Source organism: Caretta caretta, chromosome 6, assembly GCF_965140235.1.
Source record: "Caretta caretta isolate rCarCar2 chromosome 6, rCarCar1.hap1, whole genome shotgun sequence".
Lineage (NCBI taxonomy): Eukaryota > Metazoa > Chordata > Testudines > Cheloniidae > Caretta > Caretta caretta.
Genome location: NC_134211.1, coordinates 24,425,049 through 24,437,347, shown reverse-complemented (window position 1 = coordinate 24,437,347; position 12,299 = coordinate 24,425,049). Strand labels below are relative to the sequence as shown.

The 12,299-nt window shown below is 44.6% G+C and overlaps 1 long non-coding RNA gene across 1 annotated transcript in view; it reads right to left on the bottom strand.

The window, feature by feature from the left end:
* Nucleotides 1–1,072: 1,072 nt before the first annotated feature.
* The window catches only part of LOC125639224 (uncharacterized), an 81,295-nt gene continuing 70,068 nt past the window's right edge, over nt 1,073–12,299 (bottom strand). Inside the window, exon 3 of the long non-coding RNA XR_012668866.1 lies at nt 1,073–2,507. This is a non-coding gene — a long non-coding RNA (uncharacterized LOC125639224). The remainder of the gene's footprint in view (nt 2,508–12,299) is intronic.

Here is a 12,299-nt window from a genome sequence, read left to right as displayed (position 1 = left end):
AAATCCTCCCCACAGTTAGCCACGCGGTGTTGGGGGGGGCGGCATTGGCGCTGAGCTCTTCGTGTTTGGCTAGTAGGAATCTTCTCTGATACCAGCCAGGTGGTGGGGAGAGGGGAAAAGTGATCATCCCAGAGAATTGGATGGGGGAGGGGGTTAGTTTGGTTTCTGCTGCTGCACGTTAACAGGAAAACCGCAGCACTAAAATGGCCAACTCAATGGGCTTTGCTTGGTATGGGAAAGGAGGGCGCTGCTGTTATGAAGGTTGCAGAAGCCGAAAGACTATGGCTTACCATGGCCGTCGGCAAGCCAAATTCTGATTTCCGGCACTGCGTGTGTGATCTCTAACACCAAAGCCTCAGGCACTCAATATAAGATGCAAAATGCGACCTTGTACAAAAATCACATGTGCTATGTAATGTGAATAGTGTTGTTCACCGTGAAAGAGTATAGCCATTGTTCTGTAAAATGTATTTTTCTAAATACTTCACTCCCTTTTTTTCCTCCAGGAGCTGCAAATGTTTCAAGCCTCCCTCCTCCATCCCAAAGGCTATCTCAGATAAGGTGGCGAAAAAAACGCACACACGATGAAATGTTGTCTGAGCTCATGCAGTCGTCCGGCACTGACAGAGCTCAGCAGAATATGTGGAGGGACACAATAGCATAGTACAGGAAAGTGGCCGATGAACGTGAGGAGAGGTGGTGGCAGGAAGATCAGAGGAGGCAAGAGGCAACGCTGGGGCTACTGTGGGATCAAACGGACATGCTCCAGCTTCTAGTGGAGGTTCATGAACGGCAGCAGGATCACAGACTGCTGCTGCAGCCCCTGTTTAACCGTCCTCCCTCCTCCCCAAGTTCCATAGCCTCCTCACCCAGACGCCCAAGAATGCGGGGTGGGGGAGGCTCCGGACACCCAACCACTCCATCCCAGTGGACAGCCGAAGCAACAGAAGACTGTCATTCAACAAGTTTTAAAATAGCCTTTTCCTTCCCTCCTACCCTCCTCCCACACCCCACCCAGGCTACCTTGTGAGTTATCTCCCTATTTTTATAATCAATTAACAAACAATACATGTTTTTTAAACGATAGTGACTTTATTTCCTTTGCAAGCAAGCTGTGATTGAAGGGGGGAGGGCGGGTGGCTTACAGGGAATTTAAGGGCAACCAAGGGGGCAGGTTTTCATCAAGAAGAAACAAACAGAAGTGTCACACAGTACCCTGGCCAGTCATGAAACTGGTTTTCAAAGCTTCTCTGATGCGCATCGCTTCCTGCTGTGTTCTTCTAACCGCCCTAGTGTCTGGCTGCACGTATTCAACGACCAGGCAATTTGCATCAACCTCCCACCCTGCCATAAATGTCTCCCCCTTACTCTCACAGAGACTGTGGAGCACAAAGCAAGCAGCAATAACAATGGGAATATTGGTTTTGCTGAGGTCTGAGCGAGTCAGTAAACTGCGCCAGCGACCCTTTAAATGTCTAAATGCACACTCTACCACCATTCTGCACTTGCTCAGCCTATAGTTGAACAGCTCCTGACTACTATCCAGGGTGCCTGTGTATGGCTTCATGAGCCAGGGCATTAAGGGGTAGGCTGAGTCCCCAAGGGTAACTATAGGCATTTCAACATCCCCAACAGTTATTTTCTGGTCTGGGAAGCAAATCCCTTCCTGCAGCCATTTAAACAGACCAGAGTTCCTGAAGACGCGAGCGTCATGGACCTTTCCCGGCCATCCCACGTTGATGTTGGTGAAACGTCCCTTGTGATCCACCAGCGCTTGCAGCACCATTGAAAAGTACCCTTTGCGGTTTATGTACTGGCTGCCCTGGTGGTCCGTTCCCAAGATAGGGATATGTGTTCCGTCTATAGCCCCACCATAGTTAGGGAATCCCATTGCAGCAAAGCCATCTAGTATGACCTGCACATTTCCCACATTTTCCACTACCTTTGATAGCAGCAGCTCAATGATTGCATTGGCTACTTGTATCACAGCAACCCCCACAGTAGATTTGCCCATTCCAAATTGATTACCAACTGACCAGTAGCTGTCTGGCGTTGCAAGCTTCCACAGGACTATTGCCACTCGCTTGTGAACTGTGAGGGCTGCTCTTATCTTGGTATTCTTGTGCTTCAGGGCAGGGGAAAGCAAGTCACAAAGTTCCATAAAAGTGCCCTTTCGCATGTGAAAGTTTCAGAGCCACTGGGAATCATCCCAAACCTGCAACACTATTTGGTCCCACCAGTCTGTGCTTGTTTCCCGGGCCCAGAATCAGCGAACCACAGCATGAGCCTGCCCCATTAACACCATGATCTCCAAATTGCGGGGGAACACGGTTTTAGAGAAAAGTGTGTTCATGTCCTCATCACCGCGCTTCCGTTGCCTCCTCGCCTGGTTTTTCAGGTGCTGGTTCTGCATAAACTGCACGATAATGCGCGAGGTGTTTACAGTGGTCATCACTGCTGCGGTGAGCTGAACGGGCTCCATGCTTGCTGTGCTGTGGCGTCTACTCCTGCTCGGGCAATCCAGGGAAAAGGGCACAAAATGATTGTTTGCCATTGCTCTGATGGAGGGAGGGGTGACCGACAACATGGCTTACGGGGTTGGCTTACAGGGAATTAAAATCAACAAAGGGAGTGACTTTGCGAGAAACAGAATGGCCCCCTCAAGGACAGAACTCAAAACTGGGTTTAGCAGGCTGTTGATTTCACGGAGGGAGGAAGGAAGGGAGGAGAAAATGAATACAAAACAAATCTGGTCTATTTCTTGTTTTGATCCACTTCATCTACCTTTATACATCTTGCTGGCAGCAGACTGTGCAGTACAACCACTAGTCATCGTTGTCTCCTGGCTGCTCATTAGAAGACGGTGCAGTAGGACTGCCGGTAGGACTGAATCGCCATGAGATGAAACTTAAAAGTTGGCTGAGTCACGCCATGTTTGCCCAGGCGCCCTGATCTCATCAAGGTCAGTTAAAAGAGCACCCTGGAGTACAGCGACGATGGCTACCAGTCATACTGCACTGTCTGCTGCCAAAAGGCAAAAAGCTGCTGCTGTGTAGCAATGCAGTACGGCGTCTGTCAGCACCCAGGAGACATACCGGGACAGTGAGCTGAGCGGGCTCCGTGCTTGCCGTGGTATGGTGTCTGCACGGGTAACCCAGGAAAAAAGGCGTGAAACGATTGTCTGCCGTTGCTTTCACGGAGGGAGGGAGGGAAGGGGGGCCTGACAATATGTACCCAGAACCAACTGCAACAATGTTTTAGTCCCATCAGGCATTGGGATTTCTACCCAGAATTCAAATGGGCGGCGGAGACTGCGGGAACTGTGGGATAGCTACCCACAGTGCAACGCTCTGAAAGTCGACAGTTGCCTCAGTACTGTGGACGCACTCCGCCAACTACATGCACTTAGAGCATTTGTGTGGGGACACACACAATCGACTGTATAGAAACTCTTTCTACAAAACCGACTTCTATAAATTCGACCTAATTTCATAGCGTATACAAGGCCTATGTCTTTGTCCACAGGGTTTGGGAATGTGAGATTTCTTTGCTCTCCGGATCCATAAGTTATATGTAGAGTTTTCCTAACATTTTCCCAGCCCTGGGTTTGCATTCAGAAAGAATGTTTAGTCTACGGAAGAGATGAATGAGGGGGGATTTGATAGCTGCTTTCAACTACCTGAAAGGGAGTTCCAAAGAGGATGGCTCTAGACTGTTCTCAGTGGTAGCAGATGACAGAACAAGGAGTAATGGTCTCAAGTTGCAGTGGGGGAGATTTAGGTTGGATATTAGGAAAAACTTTTTCACTAGGAGGGTGGTGAAACACTGGAATGCATTACCTAGGGAGGTGGTGGAATCTCCTTCCTTAGAAGTTTTTAAGGTCCGGCTTGACAAAGCCCTGGCTGGGATGATTTAATTGGGGATCGATCCTGCTTTGAGCAGGGGGTTGGACTAGATGACCTCCTGAGGTCCCTTCCAACCCTGATAGTCTATGATTCTATGAAGGGTGCTTAACTTTAAGCACAAACTTTAGCCCCATTGATATCAAAACAATTCAAGCACGTGCTTAAGTGCATTCCTGAATCAGGGCTTTAGTCTACTTTAACCACTGTGGAAGAATTTAAGATGACAGCAGCTAGTATTCTTAACCAAGCTAAAGCAGTGACAATTTATTTATTTCATCACTCAACCCAATTGATGCTACCACAATTGCTATGCATTAGCATTCAAACTGACTAAAGCTACTTCAACTGATATTTATCAACATACCACCTAACTAAAGAAACATTAGCTGCTGTACGTCAATATAATCCAACTAAAGCTGCCTCCACTGCTCTCTGTCAACATATATCCTAACATTCCTCAATTGATGCACATTGCACAGCAATATAGAACTCCATGAATACTGCCTAGTTGTTGCAGTTTATTGTACAGTTGGGTCTGGGTGAACCAGTTCTAATAAAGTAAGATATGAGCTGAACCATCCCCCAAAGCCCTAACTGAATCTAAACTTTTAGTGTGGTACAAAGAAGCGTGACTAATTTTTTATTTTAAACACATTCTTTGTACTTCCTGTCTCAGCTGGGAGCTGACATACAATGGGAAAAATTCTTCTTCTGATATTTCCAGCTCAGCTTATGACTGATGTTATGAGATTTGCAACTGACATTCAAGATCAAAGAAGTTTATTACCCAGGGGCTATCAGCAAGGATAGAACCCAAGATCTTCAGCAGTTAAAAATCACAGTTCTCTGCTTCTTGAGCTAAAGGAGTAACTCCTTGAGCTGGTAACAGCAGTAGACTCTGATCTCTACATAGACCAACATCTAGTGGGAAATATGACATATTTGAGCAACATGTTACATCATCATCGTCCTCATAAATGCACTTCTTGGGCACCTTTCTTCTGAGTGTCTCAAATCACTTTCTAAAAAGAATGGGGGTCTGATCCTGCAACCCGTACTCACGTAAGTAGGTGTCATTGATTTGAGTTGTGTCTTGACATCAGTGGGAATATTCCAATGATTAAGGATTATTTGTATGAGTAAACTTACAAGACTGGACCTGTAAGCCTTATAAAAGCCCTGTGAGGTAACTAAGAGTTGTTATCCCCATTTTATAGACGAGACTTATTTGAGAGTTTCTTAACAGTTGTGCTTTTTATGGGATAAAAGAGTTAACATTATGCCCAACCCCCAACCTGCAGGCTCAGTAGATTGCTCCTTAGTCTGACCCCTGTCCATAGACCTGCCTGCCTTGGGAGATCCTATGGTAGCAATGCGACCAGCAGTCTAGCTCTCCAGGTCATGGAAACATACTAGACCCTCCAACTACATCATGGTCTTGCAATCCTTGGGAAGGGTAGAGATGAGGAAAGCGAGCCTTACGTTCAAATACACATCAGATATAGTACAGTGTTACACTCCAGAACGCTTTTCTGGACCAAACTGAAATTCTTACCGGTTGAGGTTAGTTCATCATTACACAAAACCCATCAAGTATATCTTCAGTTGTTGTTCCTGTTTTTCTCCTTTTCTCTCTTTGCCAGTTCCATAATTTCTTAGATGTCTTGTTTTCAACACTAGTACACCTCTAGTCTGTGGCCTTATTTATACTTGGCAATAGTCCAGCTCAGCCATTGGTGTCCAGCAATTGATGTAACTGCATCAGAGCTGTAATATATGAATGGAGAGGAAGGATGGCCTGGGCATTGGCCTGAAACTCAGGAGATCTGGGTTACATTCTCAGCACTGATTTCCTGTGTGACTTTGGAAGAGTCTCCTGGGGGCCAGATTTTAAAATCTATTTTGGCACCTAAAGATGCAGATTTCAATGGGATTTGGGCACTGAAATGCTTTTGGAAATCTCTCTCGGGCCCAGATCCTCAAAGATATTTAGGCATCTAACTCCACTGAGTTCAATGGGAGTTAGGCAACTACATGTTTTTGAGGATCTGGGCCCAGGTGCCTATCAGCATGGTTAGGAGCCTAAATATACCTTTCAATATTTGACCCTTCATCTCTCTGTGCTTCTGTTAAATGGGCCATATGATTTTTCTTTCCTCCCACCTTTTATACTATCTATTTAGATTTTAAACTCTTCCTGGTAGAGACTGTTTTCTTACCTTGTGTTGGTACAGCAGCCTGCATAATGGGCCATTAATCTTGGTTGAGGCCTCTAGGTACTTTTAATGCAGATGATGATAATAATGGACCAGGGCAAGTCAAGGTTTGCACTGATTAAGCTAATTAAAGTTCACCCCAATTAGAAGCAGAGGTAAACCTCAATTAGGTCATTCAGTGCAAAGCTCTGCATGTCCTTGTCTACACGCAGCAGGGTCAGCCCTGATGCAGATACCCAATTGATGGCCACCTTATGCCTGTTGAGGCAATTCCCAGGGTTAAACAAGGCCTGAAAGAAAATGAAAAGGGGGAAAGGTATTGGCTAAAGACACAGGTTCTAGTGTGCAGGAGTAATCTTACTATGTGCAGGAGTAAGCTTACTATGTCCCTGTTACTGTTGCTTTCGCTGGGGTCACTGGGATAATTTCTATACTGAATAACAGCATCATTTCTCTTTACTGGGTGCAAATCTAAGAAAAACAGTCATGCTCTGAAACACAAACAATGGCAACCTGTCTCTTCTTTGGTTATGGAAATTGGGGTCAGATTTTTTTTTCAAAGGGGCAGAGTAAAGGAGCTGGAATTCTGCTTGGCACACCATCAAGCAGGAAATCTCCTGCTTAGTTATTTGACAGGAAAAGAAAAAGATAGCAAGGGAAACAATGCAAAAGGGGGCGGAGGGGGGGAATGGAACATTTTTGTTTCATATTAGTGCTGGTCAGGCAGGAGGATGAGGGCTGTAAGGCAAATAAAACTACAAAGAACCTCTGAACTGCTAAATCTTTTAAAACAATAGTAATACTTTATATTTATACAGAACCGTGAAGTCAGGGGATTCAAATGCTTTTTAAAATCTCCCTACAGAGGTTTCACTCTTATCCACCACGAAATGCAGCTGGACCATTGTATATTAACCCTGACACAAAACATAGTTATTTACCTTTGCAACCCTTACCCTGGACCTGGAAATAAAGCAAAACTTCTCACAGGCACTCACACCCTTATTACAACATGGAACATGTCAGTCATTTTGCACCAGTAAAAGAACACAGCATGATTTATAGGAGGCAAAATGAAGAATAATTCTGAGAGTTACAAGGGGATTTTAGGTAAAGTGAATATAATCCTCTAAACAGGGCTTTTGCCACTAGAACATCCCTATTAGTGACAAAAATGCCATTTGCTTGTTAGAGACCATGACTGATCAGGGGGACACTAGTTTTACCTCTTTTCTGAGAGGGCAGGAAAGGCAGCGGGGGAGCTAGTTCAGCATGGACCCAGCAGGTAGAATGCTGCCCAGTGATTAACCAACAGCTCTTCCTCAAACACCTATTGATTTTAGGATTGTGGACAAGTCACAGTCGCAGCACTGATCAAAGCCTGAGGTGGTAGGACTGCCACACCCCAGCAGAAAGACCTCCTAGATCAGCGGTTCTTAAACTGGGGGTCAGGACCACAAAGTGGGTCACTGCCCCCTTTGAATGGGGTCATTAGGGCTGGTTTAGACTTGCTGGGGCCCCGGGCTGAAGCCCGAGCTCCACCACCCAGAGCTGAAGCCAAAGCCAGAGGGCTTCAGCCTTGGGCGGCAGGACTCAGTTTGCAGGCCCCCTTGAGCTTGAGCTTCAGTTTTGACCCCCCGTGCCCAGAGCGGTGGGGCTTGGGCTTTGGCCCCCCCACCCAGGGCAGTGGGGCTTGGGCAGGCTCAGGCTTCAGTCCCCCATTCTGGGGTTGTGTAATAATTTTTGTTGTCAAAAGGGGGACGTGGTGCAATGAAGTTTGAGAACCCCTGTCCTAGACAGACCCCCAGCTACTGTAAATATTAGATTTTAAAACGTATTAAAGAAGCTGAAGAGCACGGTGACAGTAACAATGTCGCATTCTACTCAGTGATTAGTCAGGCCAGGGAGCATGGCAACACTGCTTAAAAAGAAAAGATGGAGAGACTGGATAAAGCAATCCAATTGGTGCTTCCTGGGCATTCTAGAATTGAGAAACACATTCACTACCTTTTAGCTCTGTAAAATCTCTGCATTAACTCAAGTCACTGCAGCTTTAATTTGTACAATGTTCAAGACTCCAAGCAGGCCTGATCACAAACAGCTGCTTCTGGTTCTACTGAGAGGGAGCAGTCTTTGTTTTATTGCTTTTATGGCTACTGAATTTAATGGAAAGCCATTCATAGATTCCAAAGCCAGAAGGGACAATGGCGATCATCTAATCTTAACTTCCTCAAAATAATTCCTAGAGCAGATCTTTTAGAAAAACATCCAAACTTGATTTTAAAATTGCCAATGATGGAGAATCCACCATGACAGTTCCATAGCTGTTCCAATGGTTAATTATTCTCACTGTTAAAAAAAAAAATCATACCTTCATTCCACTCTTCAACATTTATTTTTAAGTATTTTTTTTCTATTTTATCTATGTACATTTTCATAGTTGCACAAAATTATGTGTTTTAAACCTTTTTTACAATTTTTATTGATTGAAATGTTCACAATGGTGGGAAAATTATGGGGTGTCAGTCCATAATGATTTAATGACAGAAGACCTTAAGATTCAAAAAGTTACATTTTTCTTCCTTTGCCTGTCTGTAAATTTGGATTATCATAGGGGTTGCCAGTTTTGGTTGAACGTATTCTTGGAGGTTTCATCTCATGACATAATCTTTAATTAAAGATTAATCTTTAATTCCTGGTGACTGCAGGACCATCCTGGAGGGTTGGCAACTCCAGTTAACATCAATGGAAAGATGCTTTTTCATTGGTTTCCATGTGTACGGTGAAATCGACATTTATCCACATTCACTGATAAAAAATCTAATATTTCCAAGCCGAGTACAGAACGATTTTGATGTACTACTTTTATAAAGAGGGTTCAATGCCAAAAAAGAATCCTATGCTAGGTCCTTGGTTGATGGAGCTGCTTCTGGGTTACACTCTCATTAGAGTTAATTGAGCCAACACCTTGTGCTCCTGGAGAGTTTATAAGCTCAGCAGGAGGAAGAATTTCCTCCACAGAGTTTATAATCAACACAAAAGCAAATTATGGGGTTACCAAGCTGGTGAAGCCAGCACAGCTCATGAACAATGCAAGCCCATGCATTTCAATTCAAAGATTTACAAGCTCCATTGACAAAGCTGCTAACTGCCTTAAGCCTATCTAGACCTGAATTCTTCCTATTTTTGAAATAATATAACGTTAAGGTTACAAACTGAAATGCTCAAAAGTCAGGAAGTGGAGAAGTTCTGATTTTCATAATAACATCAGTTTAGCTATGATGCACATACTTTGAATTATCTATTCCAATGTTCCTTTTTAAGGTCATGATCCATCTTCCATTGAAGACAATGGGAGTCTTTCCGTTGACTTTAATGGAAATTGGATCAGGCCCTAAATGTCAACATTAAGCTATTAATATTTATATTGTTGGATGTATGTCATGAAATATACAGGATGTGCAATGTGGCTGACTGAAGATTGCTATGAGAATCATAAATTTCCTGGCTTAGTCATTTCTTGACCAATCCTTTTACATTACTAACCTAATCTGGGTAGTAATAAATAATAGGACTCTGACCTTCTCTTCTGACTTTCCACACCTTTATTCACTGTAAATGGTGTGATTTTGTTGGTGAGCTGAAAAATCACATAGGTTTCAACTTTGTATACATTTTCCTGTGTCTAGTCTCTCTCTCTTTCACACACACACACATACATACATATAGAAATAAAATTGTGTTACTTTAGAAGTTGCACATAACCAGATCAAAATTAAAAGGCTCCCAAAATATATGAGCTATATGAATTATAATGTTTAAAGAGCTCTTAGCTGCCATCACAGCCTTCAAAGGGGGTCTCAGGTATTGTGTATTTGGTTGTCATGGTAATAGCAACTTGTTGTTGCTAAGGCAAATGAGTTAGATTATTAGGGAATAGCCCAGCCAGTTTTGGCTGGTTTGGTTAGTTAAGTGTGTGGAAAATAAATGGCTGCTTTCATGGCTCACAGTTCTCTGTGTCTCAAGTGACTTCTTCCTAAAACTGCTGCCCCAAGGATACAACAAAGTGGCGACGAGGATGGGATCCCTGTGCTGCCCCAGCAATAGAAGGAAGTAGAAGTCAAGGTAGGAAAAAAAAAAACCCTACCAAAATCTTTTATCTGTTGGAAGGGGGTGAGAACTGGCTTGTTTGCACTGACTGTGCTGGTTTGTTGGCACTGACTGTGAAACCTGAAACTAAAACCATGGCTACACTTACAGGGCCACTGGAACCTTTTGAGGAGAATATAGTGCAATGGCATGTGTATACTGAGCATTTTGAGCTTTTTGTTGTTGCAAATAACATTACAGCAGAGAAGAAGGTGCCAATATTCTTAACTGTTGTGGGGGCTAAAACCTACTCCCTGCTACGCAGCTTACTACACCCTGTTAAGCCTGAGACCAAATCTTACAGTGACATTGTGGAAATCCTGGGGTCCCATTTTTCCCCAAACCCACTGGTAATTGCTGAAAGATACAGGTTCCACAAAAGAGACCAAAAAGAAGATGAAACACGTGTACAATTTGTAGCAACTTTAAAAAGGCTAGCAGAACACTGTGAATTTAAGGAGATGTTAAATGATGCCCTGCGTGACAGGTTAGTGTGTGGCCTGTACAGTGAAGCTATACGGAAGCGCCTATTGACAGAGGCTCAGCTTACCTTACAGAAGGCTGTTGATATTGCAGTCTCCATGGAACTGGCTACAAAGGAGGCGCAATACATCGGTGCATCCCCTGGGGTGCATAAAGTGTCACAAGAACCTACCCACAGAACTGTGGGGAGTCAGGAATGTTACTGCTGAGGTAAGCCGGGTCACCAGGCATCGCAATGCTGGTGTAAGGGGCTGGTGTGTCAACACTGGCAAAAAGGGACACATTGAGTGTGCCTGTAAACAAAGGAAAAAGAGGCCTGTGGTCTGGCCGACCAAAAAGGGGAACCTGCATACCCTAGAGCAGACCCAGGATGACCAAGGTGACACCTCATCGCAAGAAGAAGTGCCACTGCAGGTTTTGTCTTTGGCCGTGGGCTTACATGAATACTGGGTAACCCCGCTGTTGGATGGCAAACCTATACGCATGGAACTGGACACCAGTGCAGCCGTCTCGCTGGTCTCCGAGACTGTGTATAAAGAAAAGCGACAGCATCTTCCGCTTAAGGCAACAAAAACTGTTCTGAAGACGTATACGGGAGAAGCTGTGCCCATGTTGGGCACTATTGATGTTAAGGTGGAGCTCAATGGACAGGCTGCTAAATTGCCACTGTTTGTGGTGAGAGGTAATTACCCAGCCTTAATGGGTAGGTCTTGGCTTGGGAAGATTCAGCTGAACTGGGCAGAAGTGCACCAAATGACTAAAGAAGAAACCGGTCTGACCACTATACTAAGGAAACATGCTGCTGTTTTTGGAGAGGATCTGGAAAGTATGAAGGGAATCACTGTGACATTGAACATTAAACCTGACAGTCAACCAAAATATCTGAAAGCCCGAACTGTGCCATATGCCATCAGGCCGAAAGTTGAAGCGGACCTGGAGTGCCTGGTCACCAATGGAGTCCTAATACCAGTTACCCATTGGCCACTCCTATCATTAGTCCATTGGCCACTCATTAGTCCATTGGCCACTCCTATCGTTCCAATAGTGAAGAAAGATGGCTCCCTCTGGATTTGTGGTGATTTTAAAGTCACTGTCAACCCGGTGTTGTGTGCAGAGCAATACCCGCTTCCCTGCATCGATGACCTCTTTGCGGGCCAGGCTGGGGGACAAAAGTTCAGTAAGATTGATCTGAGTCAAGAGTATTTATAGATGCAAGTCGATGAAAAGTCCCAAGAGCTGTTGACTATTGTGACTCATAAGGGGCTTTATCGATACTATTGCCTACCCTTTGGAATAATGTCTGCTCCCGCCCTGTTCCAGAGGGCTATGGACCAGATCTTGTGTGGCTTGCCAGGAGTTCAGTGCTATCCGGATGACATCCTGGTCACTGGAAGGAATGAAGTGGATCACTTAAAGAATTTAGAGGCTACCCTACAAAGACTGGAAGAGTATAGCCTACGAGTCTGCAAAGACAAGTGTGAATTCTTCCAGTCCTCTGTTGAATATTTGGGACACATCATGGATGCTGCGGGTCTTCATAAGGCCC